This window comes from Gobio gobio, assembly GCF_949357685.1.
Source record: "Gobio gobio genome assembly, chromosome: 2".
Taxonomy (NCBI): domain Eukaryota; kingdom Metazoa; phylum Chordata; class Actinopteri; order Cypriniformes; family Gobionidae; genus Gobio; species Gobio gobio.
Window position 1 is genome coordinate 56,441,998 of NC_137098.1, and position 19,050 is coordinate 56,461,047.

At 42.1% G+C, this 19,050-nt stretch overlaps 1 protein-coding gene across 1 annotated transcript in view; it reads left to right on the plus strand.

Annotated features, from left to right (window-relative positions):
• Window positions 1-19,050, plus strand: part of syt7b (synaptotagmin VIIb) — a 119,346-nt gene that overhangs the window by 8,948 nt on the left and 91,348 nt on the right. The gene's annotated exons all lie outside the window — the stretch shown is intronic.

Here is a 19,050-nt window from a genome sequence, read left to right on the forward strand (position 1 = left end):
AATTTTATTTTATTTCAGTTAGTTACAAAGGCAACATTTCTAAAGTTTATTTTAGTTTAAATATCATCTTTGTTTCATCTAATATTATTTTTTTAAATTTCAGATTTATTTCATTAACAAAAACTAATTTAATAGTTTTAGTTAACAATTTCAACACTGTTGTGATGTTCATATAATAAAAAAATTCTCGGGTTACTTCACTGTAACTGTTCTCTGAAAAAACATAAACGAGATGCTGCGCTAAGGGAAAACATCTTTGTCTGAGTATATGTGGAGAACTATTCTCACTTTTAACTAGTTGCTTATTAGCTTTCATATTGGCTGTTTATTAGTACTTAGAAAGCACATATTAATGCTTTATTCTGCATGACCATATTCTACACCCCTTAATCCTACCCAATACCAAAACTTAAACGATACAACAGCTACCTTACTAACTATTAATGAGCAGTAAATTGGGAGCTTATTGAGGCAAAAGTCATAGTTAATAGTGAATATGTGTTCCCCATACTAAAGTGTTACCAAATAACCTCTGACGATGACGTCATTGGAATGCACAATCGTGAGAGGTTATAAATAGTTGCATGTAAATAGCAATGTAGCGCAACATCTCATTCCCGCTTTTTCAGGGAACAGGGTTACAGTCAAGTAACTCGAGACGTTCCCTTTCATTCTCTCAGTACACTGGAAGTGTCTGGACCCCTCAAGGTTGTGTAGTGTGTGCTCACAAGCACAAGAAAGGTCTCAGTCATGAGCTTGGGATGTCATCTCAAGGACATGTGAGCCTGGAGTAGCATGAACACCCAAAATATAAAATCTGATGAATGTGTGTGGAGAGGACCAACCTGCCGTATCACATACTTGTTGCAAGGGGTCGCCCCTTGCCAAAGCCTTGGGGGAAGCAACCCCCCCGGGTAGAATGAGCCCTAACTCTTAGAGGCAAAGCTTGACCGCACACCTCATAGGCTAGGGCAATGGCATCCCTCACCCTGTGTGAAATTTTTTGCTTGGTGGTAGCCGCTTGTGGTGGTGGACGTAAGTCTGAAGAGCCCAGACTGGACATAGTTGGTGTTTCTCCAGCATAGTAAAAGGCGGAGGACAGAAGGCTTCAAGAATGACCGGATACACAGGCAAGACTAGAACTTTAGGTAGATAGTCAGGGTGAGGATGCTAAATAGCTTTGACCAGTCCAGGGGCAAAGTCTAAGCAGGTTGGCGAGATCAACAAAGCCTGAAAATCCCAAATTCTCTTTAGCGAAGTAATAGACATGATAAAAAACTCATTAGGGTCATAAGCTTGTCAGGTGCTGACTCTAGTGGTTCAAAAGCCTGCTACGCCATGTATGACCTGCTGATTGGAACTCTTTTCCCACCAGCGTCGATGTAGTTCTGCAAGGCTTGATGCGGAGCATACATTTTTATCAAAGACGATGTGCTCCCAGGAGAGGGATAGCCCGCGTGCGCGTCTTCAATCTAGGGTAACATCGTTTAACCTCATGCTTTCGCACCTACGATAGTTGAATATGTAGATGTCGAAGGCACAAAGACATGCAATGTATATGGTTTCCTCCACAAGCAAGTTAATTTGTCATGGAGGTCTTTAGAGGTGTAACGATATATCGTTAAATGATATATCGCGATATAAAAATGTGACGATATGTATCGATGATGGAAACGATATGATTCGAAATTTTATCCAAGGCTCAACTTGCTTTACTAGTACTATGTATAAGGTATAATTCACCTAAACACAAGTTTACAAATGTAGGCTACCACAAATGTAAACTCTGTCATCATGTAGCCTACTCACCATCATGTCGTTTTTCGTTTAACTTCCAAAGACAAATGAAGATATTCTTTATGAAAGTCATTCCTCTCAAACTTAAAAGATCCAATAAATGTCATAAAGGCATCGTAAAAGAACTAATCGAGTGTCTAATCCAAATCCAATGGTTTATGATGAACAGATTCACAATGACGCGCATAATGTAGTAAACACGGACGTTCAAATGATTGCATGACGCGCGAACACAACATAAGAGTGAGTAAACGCAGAATTTAAATTCTTGGATGAGCTAAACATTCACAGTTTGAGAATAGTAAATTTGACACGTTTTCTTGCGATTAAAACTGTGTTTGATTGCATTGATCATCTGAAGTGCACGCGCTGCCGGAACGGCACTCTTCAATGTGAGAACGCAAACATCATTTAAAGCGGCACTCCTTAGCCTAAGTGAAAGCGCAAACATCATTTAAATCATCAGATCACATTTAGTTTTAGTTGTATGATTATTCAAAGCATTTTAGATGGTTTATTCTAATATGTATAGAGCATTAATAGCGGGAGAGGCGGGACCACCTCGAGTAGTTCCTCTTGCGCTTTATCATCACGGGAGGAACGCTTGGAGGTGACGCACTCGAAATCCATCTTGTCATAAACAAGATGCAGCATCCTCTGCCTGAGCCGAAGAAGTGCCTTCGGAATCGGACGCGAGGACAGAGAGAGTGAAAAGCGACATAATATTCTGCTTTTCTCTTTTTTTTCCTTTCACTGAGAAATGTCTGCACTCTGAAAACTGGTACTCTAACTCCTAACAAAGTGATCCGATAGAGAGAGTGTAACACACACACACACACACACACACACACACACACACACACACACACACACACACACACACACACACACACACACACACACACACACACACACATACACGTCTATATTACCAACAGGGGACCATCACTCCACACTGACCAAGAGGGGACCTGTGTTTCTAGTCATTTTGAAGAAACAAAACTTAGATACAAAATTTTGTTTTAAGGTCTTTTTTCATAATATAACTTCAAATAAGCATTTATTTTTTTATTTTTAAACATGCCAAGAGGGGACCTGACCGATGTCTACCTATCCAACAGGGGACCTCCATAGCCTGCAATGGAGCTGTGTGTGTGAAAGGGAAGAGAGCTGGCAGTCAAGTCTGTCTTCATTATTTAATATATATATATAATTATAATTATATAATGTTCACACAGGCATCAGGGAACACAATGAGCACACAACGGAGAAAAAGCCATGTTGTGGACATTACAGAAAAGAATTTAAGAAATAAAAAAATTCTTAAAATTAAGAGTTATCTTTAAGAAATTCATTCTCTGTTGTGTCTTCATACTTACAGTATATGATCCGTCCACATCTCTCATTTAAGCTTATTTTCAAGAACACCAACACTGTAAAAAAAAATCAGGTCTCCAATTGAAAATTTTCTAGTGACCGATCACATCAAAATTTTTTAGTTGGCCAAATTGAATTTCTTGAATTTTAATTGAATTAAAGTGCATCAATTTACAGAAAATTTTCAATTGGAGACCCACATTTTTTTTACAGTAAAGGTATTTCAATGTGTGACTTATTTTTGAATAAAACATGGACAAGCAGAAATTGTTCTTTAAGGTAATAATCACAGGTCATCACTTTATATAGTAAATAATGATTATGTTAAACACAATGACTCGGTCCCCTGTTAGATAGTAAATCACGACACCAGTGTGTTTAATTTGTAATTTCTTGCCATAAACACACTGTAGATATTTAGAGTTTTTATAGCAATAACTGAGTTTTAAGAGTTAAATCAAGCAGAAATATTTCTATAATGTATAAATTGCAGATCATCTTTGAATAATGATTATGTTAAACACAATGACTCTGTCCCCTGTTAGATAGTAAATCACGACACCAGTGTGTTTAATTTGTCATTTCTTGCCATCATAAACACACTGTGGAGATTTAGAGTTTTTATAGCAATAACTGAGTTTTAAGAGTTAAATCAAGCAGAAATATTTCTCTAATGTATTAATTGCAGATCCTCTTTGAATAATGATTATGTTAAACACAATGACTCGGTCCACTGTTAGATAGTAAATCACGACACCAGTGTGTTTGCGTTGTCATTTCTTGCCATAAACACACTGTGGAGATTTAGAGTTTTTATAGCAATAACTGAGTTTTAAGAGTTAAATCAAGCAGAAATATTTCTATAATGTATAAATTGCAGATCATCTTTGAATAATGATTATGTTAAACACAATGACTCGGTCCCCTGTTAGATAGTAAATCACGACACCAGTGTGTTTAATTTGTCATTTCTTGCCATAAACACACTGTAGATATTTAGAGTTTTTATAGCAATAACTGAGTTTTAAGAGTTAAATCAAGCAGAAATATTTCTATAATGTATTAATTGCAGATCATCTTTGAATAATGATTATGTTAAACACAATGACTCGGTCCCCTGTTAGATAGTAAATCACGACACCAGTGTGTTTGCGTTGTCATTTCTTGCCATAAACACACTGTGGAGATTTAGAGTTTTTATAGCAATAACTGAGTTTTAAGAGTTAAATCAAGCAGAAATAGTTCTCTAATGTATTAATTGCAGATCCTCTTTGAATAATGATTATGTTAAACACAATGACTCTGTCCCCTGTTAGATAGTAAATCACGACACCAGTGTGTTTAATTTGTCATTTCTTCATCTCAAACACACTGTGGAGATTTAGAGTTTTTATAGCAATAACTGAGTTTTAAGAGTTAAATCAAGCAGAAATAGTTCTCTAATGTATTAATTGCAGATCATCTTTGAATAATGATTATGTTAAACACAATGACTCGGTCCCCTGTTAGATAGTAAATCACGACACCAGTGTGTTTAATTTGTCATTTCTTGCCATAAACACACTGTAGATATTTAGAGTTTTTATAGCAATAACTGAGTTTTAAGAGTTAAATCAAGCAGAAATATTTCTATAATGTATAAATTGCAGATCATCTTTGAATAATGATTATGTTAAACACAATGACTCGGTCCCCTGTTAGATAGTAAATCACGACACCAGTGTGTTTGCGTTGTCATTTCTTGCCATAAACACACTGTGGAGATTTAGAGTTTTTATAGCAATAACTGAGTTTTAAGAGTTAAATCAAGCAGAAATAGTTCTCTAATGTATTAATTGCAGATCCTCTTTGAATAATGATTATGTTAAACACAATGACTCGGTCCCCTGTTAGATAGTAAATCACGACACCAGTGTGTTTAATTTGTCATTTCTTCATCTCAAACACACTGTGGAGATTTAGAGTTTTTATAGCAATAACTGAGTTTTAAGAGTTAAATCAAGCAGAAATATTTCTATAATGTATAAATTGCAGATCATCTTTGAATAATGATTATGTTAAACACAATGACTCGGTCCCCTGTTAGATAGTAAATCACGACACCAGTGTGTTTGCGTTGTCATTTCTTGCCATAAACACACTGTGGAGATTTAGAGTTTTTATAGCAATAACTGAGTTTTAAGAGTTAAATCAAGCAGAAATAGTTCTCTTATGTATTAATTGCAGATCCTCTTTGAATAATGATTATGTTAAACACAATGACTCGGTCCCCTGTTAGATAGTAAATCACGACACCAGTGTGTTTGCGTTGTCATTTCTTGCCATAAACACACTGTGGAGATTTAGAGTTTTTATAGCAATAACTGAGTTTTAAGAGTTAAATCAAGCAGAAATATTTCTCTAATGTATTAATTGCAGATCCTCTTTGAATAATGATTATGTTAAACACAATGACTCGGTCCCCTGTTAGATAGTAAATCACGACACCAGTGTGTTTAATTTGTCATTTCTTCATCTCAAACACACTGTAGAGATTTAGAGTTTTTATAGCAATAACTGAGTTTTAAGAGTTAAATCAAGCAGAAATAGTTCTCTTATGTATTAATTGCAGATCATCTTTGAATAATGATTATGTTAAACACAATGACTCGGTCCCCTGTTAGATAGTAAATCACGACACCAGTGTGTTTAATTTGTCATTTCTTCATCTCAAACACACTGTAGATATTCACTGTATATATTGAGATAACTCAATTTTATGGTGACTTGCATTAAAATGTTTATCCGTCTCAATTAAATTATGTGAACTGAATGACTTTTAACATTGACACTTTAGTTATTTAACCAACTGATGATTTTCAAGTCAGCAATCAACACACAACTGAGTTTTGACCTCCAAAATCTTATTATAGTGTATTTTTATGGTAAGTGGTATTGGTGTTGGTGTTTTATGTTTTAAATCAAGCAGAAATCACTCTTTAAGGAAACAATTGCAGGTCACACTTTATACAGTGAACATGATTTCCTTAAATTGACTTAAGTCCCCTGTTGGATGGTAAAACACGACACCTGTTTGATTGCTTTGCCATTTCTTGCCATCACAAACACACTGTAGAGATTTTGAAGGTCAGAACTAAATTTTTTGGTGACTTGCATGAAAATCTTCATCCGTCTCAATTAAATTATGTGAACTGAATGTCTTTTAACATTGACACTTTAGTCGAAGATTTTCAACTCAACAATCAACACACAACTGAGTTTTGACCTCCAAAATCATTATACAGTGTATATTAAATTTAAATAAAAAATAAACATTTCCTTACAAAACAGTTTGACTCAAGTTTGACTCTCTACGGCTTATTCATTATTGTTTATGTTACATGGTCCATGTTTACATTACAGTATAAAATTGTTCCTAAGTTTTCCCCTTTTATATAGATGGTAATGACTAAATATCCTCGCACACCGAAATTTTCACACGTTAAAAAAAAGATCAAGCACGTTTACACACAGCCTCTGAAACTTTCCTTCCTTCATCATAAAAAAAAATCTGATCACGTTCAGTTTTCTGCATTTTTCGCATCCATAGCAAGCATTTAAAGAGGGGTTTCAAATTTCTGTGTTATTCATTTTTGTGTTAAAATTTTGAACATAAGTTGAACAGTTTAAAAAAGAAAGTGTGAACCTTCAAATTAGCCATTATAGTTCATAAAGTTTTGCTGGTGTTTGTATCTAATTGAGAAAACAATGAATGTAAATTGAAAGATGTCGTCATTGAACGCATTTTGTGCCAAAGCAAATAAATGATCCACAGTTTAGCCACATAGGCTGATGTGATCCCTGAGTGAAGAGTTTTGAAAAAGTGATGAGTATTCAGAAATGTGTCCTAGCAGATGTTTAAAAAACCCTGTAATATCACTATTAGTAAGGGATCACTGTATAATATCAGTCTTTAAATGTGAGATATTTAAAGTGAACCTAAAGTATACTTGTAATAGTGTGATTTTAGCACAATTAAATATACTTAATGGATGTTTCGCAAAAGCGTTGTTTAGTGATATTGCGTCCTTGTGTTTCTGCTGTACGTCATCAGCAACTGTCTAAGTTCAATTACAATACTCAAGAACACATGTACAGAGGATGCACAAAAGTACCCGGATGTTATAAGATAAATGAGTATAAATAACTCCATACAGATCTATTGTTTTACAAAAATAATCTATTGTTTACAAAAGGAGAAAACGTGTGTACTTTAATGAAAACTTGGACCATGTGACATAAACTGAAGTTAACAGCAAAAAAATATACTATAATGCTGACTGTTGTTAGTGTTTTTTGTTGTATGAGTTAAAAGTGTATATGTTGGGTGAATCCTCATTGTGTTCTGGAAGAATGAGTTGATTTAAGACATCAATGAAGTGTTTTGGTAGTTTTAGCACATTTTGAACGTGAAATTAACTGCTTTGCTTTGAAAGGTGTCCTAGCGATTGTAGCTGAGAGATAGACGTCAAACAGACTCAAACAAAGACCCAGAATTCTGTGGTGTTACAGCACTGTGGCTGCTGTAAATGGCTGCTGTACGGTTTCTTTATGAAATAACAGGCACAATGGCAAAGATATTTCTGCAAAAACTCCGAAGTAATGTTCGGTTGCAGTGAGAAAGTCACAAGAGACACCTAAAAAAATTATGCGTGTATTTAGCCTAGTGTAGATCTGTTTGCTTACACATCCCCCAAACTCCATTTACATATGAATACAGGAAAGGCCAAAGCCATTGTCTCACAGGTGAGGAACAGGCCTAACAGAGCTGTTACACCGGTGTCACAGACACAAACTTCTCATCCAAACTAGAGAAAACGCTGGGATTTACCTGGGAAAATTAAATCAATGTACACTTTTTCCAATCCCTACGACACATTTTTCAATACTTGGGTCACTTTTTTAAAACTCTTCACACACTTTTTCACACAAATTCACACAACTGAATTTCAGCTTGGCACAGCAGTTATTTTAGTGTTCAAAATGCACTAAAACTACCAAAAAGGATTCTGAGGATTCAAAAGAATCACCCAATATTTCAATATGGTAATACTGCCGAAATGTAGCAAATTGTTTTGTTTTTTTTAATTAATTTTAGTTAAGTTTTGAACATAAGTTAGGGAGTTTTGAAAAGAGAATCAAAATTTTTTCAAATTGGCCTATACAGTTCATAATGTTTTGGTGGTGTTTGTGTTGAAGTAAGAAAATAATTCTTATAAATCGAAAGATGTCGCCATTGAATGTATTTTATGCCAAATCAATGATAAATTATGACTTTAGATGGCCCCACTTTATATTAGGGGGCCTTAACTACTATGTACTTAAATAGGTACAATGTACTTATTGTGTTCATATTGTATTGCAAAACACTTTTGCTGATATTGAGGTGGGATACGGGTAGGGTCAGGTGTGGTTGTATTGGTAAGTTTAAAGGTAGGGTTAGATGTAAGGGAAGTGTCAACAGTGTAATTACAAATGTAACTACAGAAATTAATTACAGATGTAATTACATGCAGGTATATTTAAAAATGTAAGTACAATGTAAAGACATGTATGTACACAATAAGTGCATTGTATCAAATGGATAATTAAAATGTTAGTACATAGTAGTTAAGGCCACCTAATATAAAGTGGGTCCCTTTGGATTTTAAGATTTTATATTTCAGTATAATTCCTGCAGAAATGAGTTGATCATCGTTCTGACTTGAATGTGTTTGATCAGTTCTGAAAGCAGTGTGTTAGCATTCAAAGAATGTGCTAAAAATATATAGTTTTGCAGATAGTTAGGTACGAATAACAAAAGTGTTCGTGGATTTTGGAAAATGTGGTCATTGAATGCATTTTGTGTGAAAGCAATGAAAAATTATTCACAGTTTTTAACATATCAATTTAGTATTGGCCAATGCAATTAAAAAAAAAAAAACGTAAAGCGATATGCAGAAAGCTGTGGGGCTAAACACCAAGAAAATATCACTTCTAATAAGATGAAAATATATTTAATTTAATTTTTAAAACAATTTAAAACATGTCAACAGTTTTATTTTTATTTATTTTTTTTACATTTGCTGGGACACATTTCTCAATCCTCATCACTTTTTCACTGTTCACTTTTTGTCTTCACTCAGTGATCACATCAGTCTATGTGGCTAAACTGTGGATCATTTATCATTGCTTTGGGCACAAAATGTGTTCAATGACGACATCTTTCAATTTACATTCATTCTTTTCTGACTTTGACACAAACACCACCAAAACATTATGTACTATACAGGCCAATTTGAACATTTTTACATTCTCTTTTCAAAACTGTTAAACTTATGTTGAAAAAAAAATAGACATTTGCTACATTTCGACAGTAATACCATATTGAAATATATTTTGAATCTAAAATACTATCAAAACAAATAGATTTAGCTGGTGTTAGTTTTTAAATTGCATTGCCATCCATTCAAAAGGGAAAAATGTTGGTTATACTGTACTGGACCAAGGACCATGTAACATAAACTGCAGTGAATTATAGTGTAAGTCTTTTTTTGAAAAGAAAATTTTACAAAAGAAAACATTGTGTAATGATCATGTGTTTTAGGTCTGTGTTTTATGATTGAAAAAGTGTGTTTGTTGGGTCCTTTTTGGTAGTTTTAGTGCATTTTGAACACTAAAATAACTGCTGTGCCAAGCTGAAATTCAGTTTGTGTGAAAAAGTGTGTGAAGAGTTTTAAAAAAGTGACCCAAGTATTGAAAAATGTGTCGTAGGGATTGGAAAAAGTGTACATTGATTTAATTTTCCCAGGTAAATCCCAGCGTTTTCTCTAGTTTGGATGAGAAGTTTGTGTCTGTGACATGGGTCTAACAGCTCTGTTAGGCCTGTTCCTCACCTGTGAGACAATGGCTTTGGCCTTTCCTGTATTCATATGTAAATGGAGTTTGGGGGATGTGTAAGCAAACAGATCTACACTAGGCTAAATACACGCATGAGTTTTTTTAGTTGTCTCTTGTGACTTTCTCACTGCAACCGAACATTACTTTGGAGTTTTTGCAGAAATATCTTTGCCATTGTGCCTGTTATTTCATAAAGAAACCGTACAGCAGCCATTTACAGCAGCCACAGTGCTGTAACACCACAGAATTCTGGGTCTTTGTTTGAGTCTGTTTGACGTCTATCTCTCAGCTACAATCGCTAGGACACCTTTCAAAGCAAAGCAGTTAATTTCACGTTCAAAATGTGCTAAAACTACCAAAACACTTCATTGATGTCTTAAATCAACTAATTCTTCCAGAACACAATGAGGATTCACCCAACATATACACTTTTAACTCATACAACAAAAAACGTCTCGGTTACGTATGTAACCCTCGTTCCCTGAGGAGGGAACGGAGACGTACGTTAGTGACTAACGAATGGGGGTTTCGCTTAGAAGCCAATCATCTTCATCGTATTCAACAGCGCCCAATGGCAGTGCCAATGCCATGGGCATGCGGAATTTGCATGCGTAACTCCGCCCCACCTCGTGGGTATATAAGGAAGTACGCTGCGAACATCGCATTATGTTACTGCTGCAGGAGCCAAGACTGAACTCCTCGCGTTCCAGGCAGCACAGCTGACGTGGCTAAGGAAACGTACGTCTCCGTTCCCTCCTCAGGGAACGAGGGTTACATACGTAACCGAGACGTTCCCTTTCGTTCAGTCACTACGACGTACGTTAGTGACTAACGAATGGGGGATCCTATTCAACAACGCCACTCAGCTGTCATCCAGTGCCCTGCGTAAGTGTGAGATCCCGCCACTTAAGGCCCTAGGACTCCCACTTATCACAGGATTACCAAGGTACACTGGGAAGCATATCCCAGTGAGGGAATGCCAAGATGCCTACCGTAGGGAGGACTTAGAGAATACACATATGACCCGCTGAGGGTTGCATATGGAAGATCTCTAGGGTACCAGCCGAAGGTGGATTTTTAACCCTAGGGGTGGCAGGGACTTGCCAAGGGAAAGACACCTGCTCACTGAGGAGGCTTACGGTGGGAATACTCGTGTGGGGGTCGCCGGAGGGGAACCATGCACACGGAGCACCTGGCCGGACATGAGGGTCTGGGCTCGAAAGGGCAGACTGAACTGATGTCGGCGTCGACAGTGCTGGAGGAGCTCAGGGCTCTCGGGGAGCTCACCTGAGGAAAATATCGCACGTATCCAGTCATGGGAGTGGAATGGCGAGCAAGCGAAGACACCTGAGCCTGGCCCATTACCGGCCACCCGTAGGGGCGAGTACATAGTCGGACACTGGCTCCACTCGGAGATTGTAGAATCTGGCGAATGTGTTGGGTGTCGCCCAGCCTGCAGCTCTGCAGATGTCTGTTAGCGAGGCGCCATGCGCTAGAGCCCAAGAGGAGGCCACACTCCGGGTGGAGTGTGCCCTCACACCAAGGGGACATGGTCGGCCTTGCTGCTGGTATGCCAAAACAATGGTGTCCACTATCCAGTGAGACAGCCTCTGCTTTGAGAGAGCGCTTCCCTTCCGCTCTCCACCATAACAGACAAAGAGCTGGTCTGAGGTCCTGAAACACTGCGTCATGTCTACGTAGGCGCGGAGAGCGCGTACTGGACAGAGCAATGCCAAGGCTGGGTCTGCCTCCTCCAAAGGCAGCGCTTGCAGGTTCACCACCTGATCTCGGAACGGAGTGGTAGGAACCTTGGGCACATATCCGGGCCGGGGTCTCAGGATCACGTGAGAGTTAGCCGGCCCGAACTCAAGGCACGCTTCGTCAACCGAAAATGCTTGCAGGTCCCCGACCCTCTTAAGCGAGGCCAATGCGGTCAGCAGAGCCGTCTTCATAGACAAGAACTTAATCTCGGCCGACCGCAAAGGCTCAAAGGGAGGCCTCTGCAGAGCACTTAAGACTACTGAGAGGTCCCAAGAGGGAACGAGAGGAGAGCGAGGAGGATTCAGTCTCCTCGCCCCCCTCAGGAACCTGATGATCAGGTCGTGCTGACTTACCTTTTTGTCTCCCAGGAGATCGTGGTAGGCAGATATTGCGGCCACGTACACTTTCAGGGTGGAGGGAGACAGCCTTCGCTCCACCCCCTCCTGGAGAAACGATAGCACGGACCCGATCGGGCATTTCCAGGGGTCTTCTTGGCGGGAAGAGCACCATGTGACGAAGAGGTTCCACTTCAACGCGTAGAGACGTCGTGTAGACTCAGCTCTAGCGGAAGTGATGGTAGCGACCACCGCAGGTGGAAGGCTACTCAAACCTGCCGTGTCCCGTCCAGAAGCCACACGTGGAGCTTCCAGAACGCTGGACGCGGGTGCCAAAAGGTGCCCCGTCTCTGAGTCAGGAGGTCTGGTCTCAGAGGGATAGGCCAGGGAGGGGCTGTCGCAAGGAGTAAGAGTTCTGGGAACCAGGTCTGGCCGTGCCAAAGCGGGGCGACCAAGACGACCTGCTCCTTGTCCTCCCTGATCTTGCACAGTACCCGTGCAAGAAGGCTCACTGGGGGAAACGCATACTTGCGTAGCCCGGACGGCCAGCTGTGCGCCAGTGCATCCGTGCCGAGGGTGCCCTCGGTCAGGGAATAATACAGGGAGCAATGGGAAGAGTCCTGGGAGGCAAACAGATCTACCTGTGCGTCGCCGAACCGTTCCCATATCAGCTGGATCGTCTGGGGGTGGAGTCTCCACTCTCCGGGGAGAGGCTGAAACCGTGACAGCTCGTCGGCTGCACAGTTCAGGTCTCCAGGGATGTGGACAGCACGAAGGGACCTCAGGCGCTTCTGACTCCACAAAACGAGATGGCGGGCGAGTTGAGACATACGGTGGGAGCGTAGACCGCCCTGGTGGTTGATGTACGCTACTACGGCCGTGTTGTCTGTCCTGACTAGCACATGTTGACCCTTCAGCAACGCTCGGAAGCGGTGCAGGGCGAACCGTACAGCCAGTAACTCGAGGCAATTGACATGCAGAAGGCGCTGGGGTCCTGTCCAGGAGCCCGCGGCTGCTTGTCCATTGCACATGGCACCCCAGCCCGTGGATGATGCATCTGTTGTCACAACAACATGCCGGGAAGCTCGTTCTAAGGACACTCCGGTCCGTAGAAACTTGAGGTTCGACCACGGGGTGAGTGTCTGTAAGCAGGCCCGGGTCACTGGGACCCGGAGCGTGCCAGACCGCCATGCCCATCTCGGGACTCGATCGCGTAGCCAGTGCTGAAGCGGTCTCATATGAAGCAATCCGAGCGGCGTTACCGCGGCTGCAGATGCCATATGCCCCAGGAGCCTCTGAAAGTGTTTCAGTGGAACCGCACTCTTGCCCTCGAGTAGTCGAAGGGAAGTCAGCAGAGACTGCGCGCGCTCGCTCGAAAGCTGCGCGCACATGGCGACCGAGTCGATATCCATACCGAGAAAAGAGATCCTCTGCGCGGGGCAAAGTTTGCTCTTCTCCCAGTTGACCCGAAGGCCCAGACGGGCTAGGTGATGGAGCACCAGATCTCTGTGTCCGCAAACCTGCTCTCGAGAGGGACCCAGTATGAGCCAGTCATCGAGGTAGTTCAGGATGCGGACCCCGTGCTGCCGAAGGGGCGCAAGGGCTGCCTCGGCAATCTTCGTAAAGACGCGAGGGGACAGAGATAGCCCGAATGGTAGAACTGCGTACTGATATGCCCGCCCCTCGAAAGCAAACCGTAGGAACGGTCTGTGTCGAGGCAAAATGGAGACATGGAAGTAGGCGTCCTTCAGGTCGATCGCTGCAAACCAATCGTGTGGACGAACGCATTCGAAAAGGCGTTTCGCTGTCAACATCTTGAACGGAAACCGGTGAAGGTAACGGTTCAAGACGCGCAGGTCCAGGATTGGCCGTAGCCCACCGGTCTTTTTGGGTACAATGAAGTACGGGCTGTAAAACCCGCAATTCATCTCGGCTGGAGGGACAGGTTCGATCGCACCCTTCGCCAGTAGGGTGGCAATCTCCGCTCGCATGACGGGGGCGTTGGCCCCGATCATGGTGGAACGGACTCCCCGGAAGCAGGGAGGAACCTGCGCGAACTGAATCGTGTAGCCGCGCCTGACGGTCCGCTCGACCCAGCGGGACAGCCCTGGAAGCTGAAGCCAGACATCCAGAAACTGCACCAGCGGGGTCATACGGTGTACAGACGTACCCGGTGTGGGCTTGCAGCGATGCAGCGTCACCGGCCCGGACATGGGAGGCTGTGGGGCGTCCCGGTGCGGGGGCACGGTTGACAGCTGCGTCCTGACAGAGGAGACCAGGGAAGGACCAGCGTTCCACTGGGGTCTGCTCTGCCAGGAGGCTGGCGACAGAGTGGGATGCGAGTGGCGGGACCCGTGGGTGGCGCGCACCGTCATCACCGGACTCTGTGGGCTCAGGGATGGGAGTGTTAATTCTTTCTTTGACCAACATAGGGTGCTGCTGACCCGGGGGCCAGCAGCTGAACAAAGGATTCTCCCCCGGCCCTCCACCGGGGGAAGGAGTGGTCCTGCTACCATCTCCTTGAAAGAATTTCCCATCCCTGAGCCGTCCGTCTCAGGAGCGCCGCTTGGCCTGGCGTTTAGCGGGGCGCGGGGCGGCCTGAGGGGACTTGGACGCCTTCCTACGGCTTCCTCCGCGACCCGGCCCGGGTGAAGGCTGCTGCTTGGACCGGGTGGGAGGGGCGGGAGCCATAGGAGGGCGTCCTCGGCGTGGAGCAGACTGAGGCGACTGTGCCGGCGGCTGGGTGGAGGCAGCAGCTGGCCGCCGGGGCAGTACGTGTTTGATTGCCTCAGTCTGCTTCTGGGCGATTGAGAACTGTTGGGCAAAGTCCTCAACCGCCCCGCCGAAGAGGCCGGCCTGGGATATGGGGGCATCGAGGAACCGGGTTCGCTCGGTGTCCCGCATATCGGCCAGGTTCAGCCACAGGTGACGCTCCTGGACCACATTTGTGGACATCACTTGACCCAGGGAGCGTGCGGTCACCTTCGTCGCCCGGAGAGCGAGGTCGGTGGCGGCACGCAGCTCATTTAAGAGCCCCGGATCAACTCCACCCTCGTGCATGTCCTTGAGGATCCTGGCCTGGTAGACCTGGAGGATCGCCATGGCATGCAGCGAAGCGGCAGCCTGCCCCGCGGCTCTGTGCGATTTCGACACCAAGGTTGATGTGAATCGACAGGCTTTGGAGGGGTGCTTAGGATCACCACGCCAGGTTGAAGCGCTCTGAGGACACAGTTGCATCGCAACAGAACGTTCAACTGGAGGGACCCCAGTGTACCCTTTAGCTGCCGCCCCATCGAGGACGGAGAAGGCGGAGGAAGTCAGTGAACGGTCACGGGAAGACAACGGGGACTTCCAGGACCGCGTGAGTTCCTCATGCAGCTCGGGAAAGAAAGGTATTGAGGGCAAGGACTGACGGGTGTCAGCGCGAGCCCCCAAAAACCAATCATCGAGCCTTGAGCGTTCGGGACAAGGTGGAGGGTTCCACTCGATCCCTAAACTCGCGGCTGCCCGAGACAACATGGCTGTCAGCTCTGGATCTGACTCGGGCAATGCTGGCACGCCCGAGAGCGGCAGCACAGCCGAGTCATCATCTCCAGAGGACTCGAGCCCACCTTGTGATGCGGTGATCGACATCGCATCCTCCTCCGGAGCGCCAAATGAGATGCGCGGGGGGGCCGGAGCCGGCCCCGCGATCTGCATCTGAACACTCGCGGGTTGCAATGTGCAAGACGGGGGTGTGGCCCGAGGCATGAGCGTCGGGGCTTTGTTCCACACCGTAACCGTCAAGTCACCCTGACCACCAGCCGAAGTACTGGGCCTCTGGGACTCAGTAGATCGGGGTGTGGTAGAGGGGACTCTCACTTCAGTACGAAGGTCATGGAGTCTTGACCGCAACATTGCGATGGTCATGTTCCCGCAGTGAGAACATGACTCATCCGCGAACGCTGTCTGAGCATGCTGAAAGCCCAAACACACCAGACAGTGTTCGTGCCCATCAGAGGAGGAAAGCAACCGACCACACCCAGAAGTACACGGACGAGACATCCTGAAAAGGACGCGTCACGTGTAAGCTCTTTTATGAGAGGAAAGCCTCGCAGAGAACGCCGAAGCGCCCAGGGACCACACACCAGCTGTCTAGCGGACCACTGCGCAGATCAGCAGGCAGGCAGTATGATGATCACTGGAACGCGCCGTAACACCAACGCCTCTGGAAAGCTGCTCGTCTCGAAAGCTGTCGATGACTCAGATCAGGCTTGTAGGAGTGAAGAGATCCTCTTGGCTCCAAAGCAGAAACATAATGCGATGTTCGCAGCGTACTTCCTTATATACCCACGAGGTGGGGCGGAGTTACGCATGCAAATTCCGCATGCCCATGGCATTGGCACTGCCATTGGGCGCTGTTGAATACGATGAAGATGATTGGCTTCTAAGCGAAACCCCCATTCGTTAGTCACTAACGTACGTCGTAGTGACTGAACGAAAGGGAACACTAACAACAGTCAGCATTATAGTATATTTTTTTGCTGTTAACTTCAGTTTATGTCACATGGTCCAAGTTTTCATTAAAGTACACACGTTTTCTCCTTTTGTAAACAATAGATTATTTTTGTAAAACAATAGATCTGTATGGAGTTATTTATACTCATATATCTTATAACATCCGGGTACTTTTGTGCATCCTCTGTACATGTGTTCTTGAGTATTGTAATTGAACTTAGACAGTTGCTGATGACGTACAGCAGAAACACAAGGACGCAATATCACTAAACAACGCTTTTGCGAAACATCCATTAAGTATATTTAATTGTGCTAAAATCACACTATTGCAAGTATACTTTAGGTTCACTTTAAATATCTCACATTTAAAGACTGATATTATACAGTGATCCCTTACTAATAGTGATATTACAGGGTTTTTTAAACATCTGCTAGGACACATTTCTGAATACTCATCACTTTTTCAAAACTCTTCACTCAGGGATCACATCAGCCTATGTGGCTAAACTGTGGATCATTTATTTGCTTTGGCACAAAATGCGTTCAATGACGACATCTTTCAATTTACATTCATTGTTTTCTCAATTAGATACAAACACCAGCAAAACTTTATGAACTATAATGGCTAATTTGAAGGTTCACACTTTCTTTTTTAAACTGTTCAACTTATGTTCAAAATTTTAACACAAAAATGAATAACACAGAAATTTGAAACCCCTCTTTAAATGCTTGCTATGGATGCGAAAAATGCAGAAAACTGAACCTGATCAGATTTTTTTTTATGATGAAGGAAGGAAAGTTTCAGAGGCTGTGTGTAAACGTGCTTGATCTTTTTTTTAACGTGTGAAAATTTCGGTGTGGGAGGATATTTAGTCATTACCATCTATATAAAAGGGGAAAACTTAGGAAAAATTTTATACTGTAATGTAAACATGGACCATGTAACATAAACAATAATGAATAAGCAGTAGAGAGTCAAACTTGAGTCAAACTGTTTTGTAAGGAAATGTTTATTTTTTATTTAAATTTAATATACACTGTATAATGATTTTGGAGGTCAAAACTCAGTTGTGTGTTGATTGTTGAGTTGAAAATCTTCGAATAAAGTGTCAATGTTAAAAGACATTCAGTTCACATAATTTAATTGAGATGGATGAAGATTTTCATGCAAGTCACCAAAAAATTTAGTTCTGACCTTCAAAATCTCTACAGTGTGTTTGTGATGGCAAGAAATGGCAAAGCAATCAAACAGGTGTCGTGTTTTACCATCCAACAGGGGACTTAAGTCAATTTAAGGAAATCATGTTCACTGTATAAAGTGTGACCTGCAATTGTTTCCTTAAAGAGTGATTTCTGCTTGATTTAAAACATAAAACACCAACACCAATACCACTTACCATAAAAATACACTATAATATGATTTTGGAGGTCAAAACTCAGTTGTGTGTTGATTGCTGACTTGAAAATCATCAGTTGGTTAAATAACTAAAGTGTCAATGTTAAAAGTCATTCAGTTCACATAATTTAATTGAGACGGATAAACATTTTAATGCAAGTCACCATAAAATTGAGTTATCTCAATATATACAGTGAATATCTACAGTGTGTTTGAGATGAAGAAATGACAAATTAAACACACTGGTGTCGTGATTTACTATCTAACAGGGGACCGAGTCATTGTGTTTAACATAATCATTATTCAAAGATGATCTGCAATTAATACATAAGAGAACTATTTCTGCTTGATTTAACTCTTAAAACTCAGTTATTGCTATAAAAACTCTAAATCTCTACAGTGTGTTTGAGATGAAGAAATGACAAATTAAACACACTGGTGTCGTGATTTACTATCTAACAGGGGACCGAGTCATTGTGTTTAACATAATCATTATTCAAAGATGATCTGCAATTAATACATAAGAGAACTATTTCTGCTTGATTTAACTCTTAAAACTCAGTTATTGCTATAAAAACTCTAAATCTCCACAGTGTGTTTATGGCAAGAAATGACAACGCAAACACACTGGTGTCGTGATTTACTATCTAACAGGGGACCGAGTCATTGTGTTTAACATAATCATTATTCAAAGATGATCTGCAATTAATACATAAGAGAACTATTTCTGCTTGATTTAACTCTTAAAACTCAGTTATTGCTATAAAAACTCTAAATCTCCACAGTGTGTTTATGGCAAGAAATGACAAATTAAACACACTGGTGTCGTGATTTACTATCTAACAGGGGACCGAGTCATTGTGTTTAACATAATCATTATTCAAAGATGATCTGCAATTAATACATTAGAGAACTATTTCTGCTTGATTTAACTCTTAAAACTCAGTTATTGCTATAAAAACTCTTAAT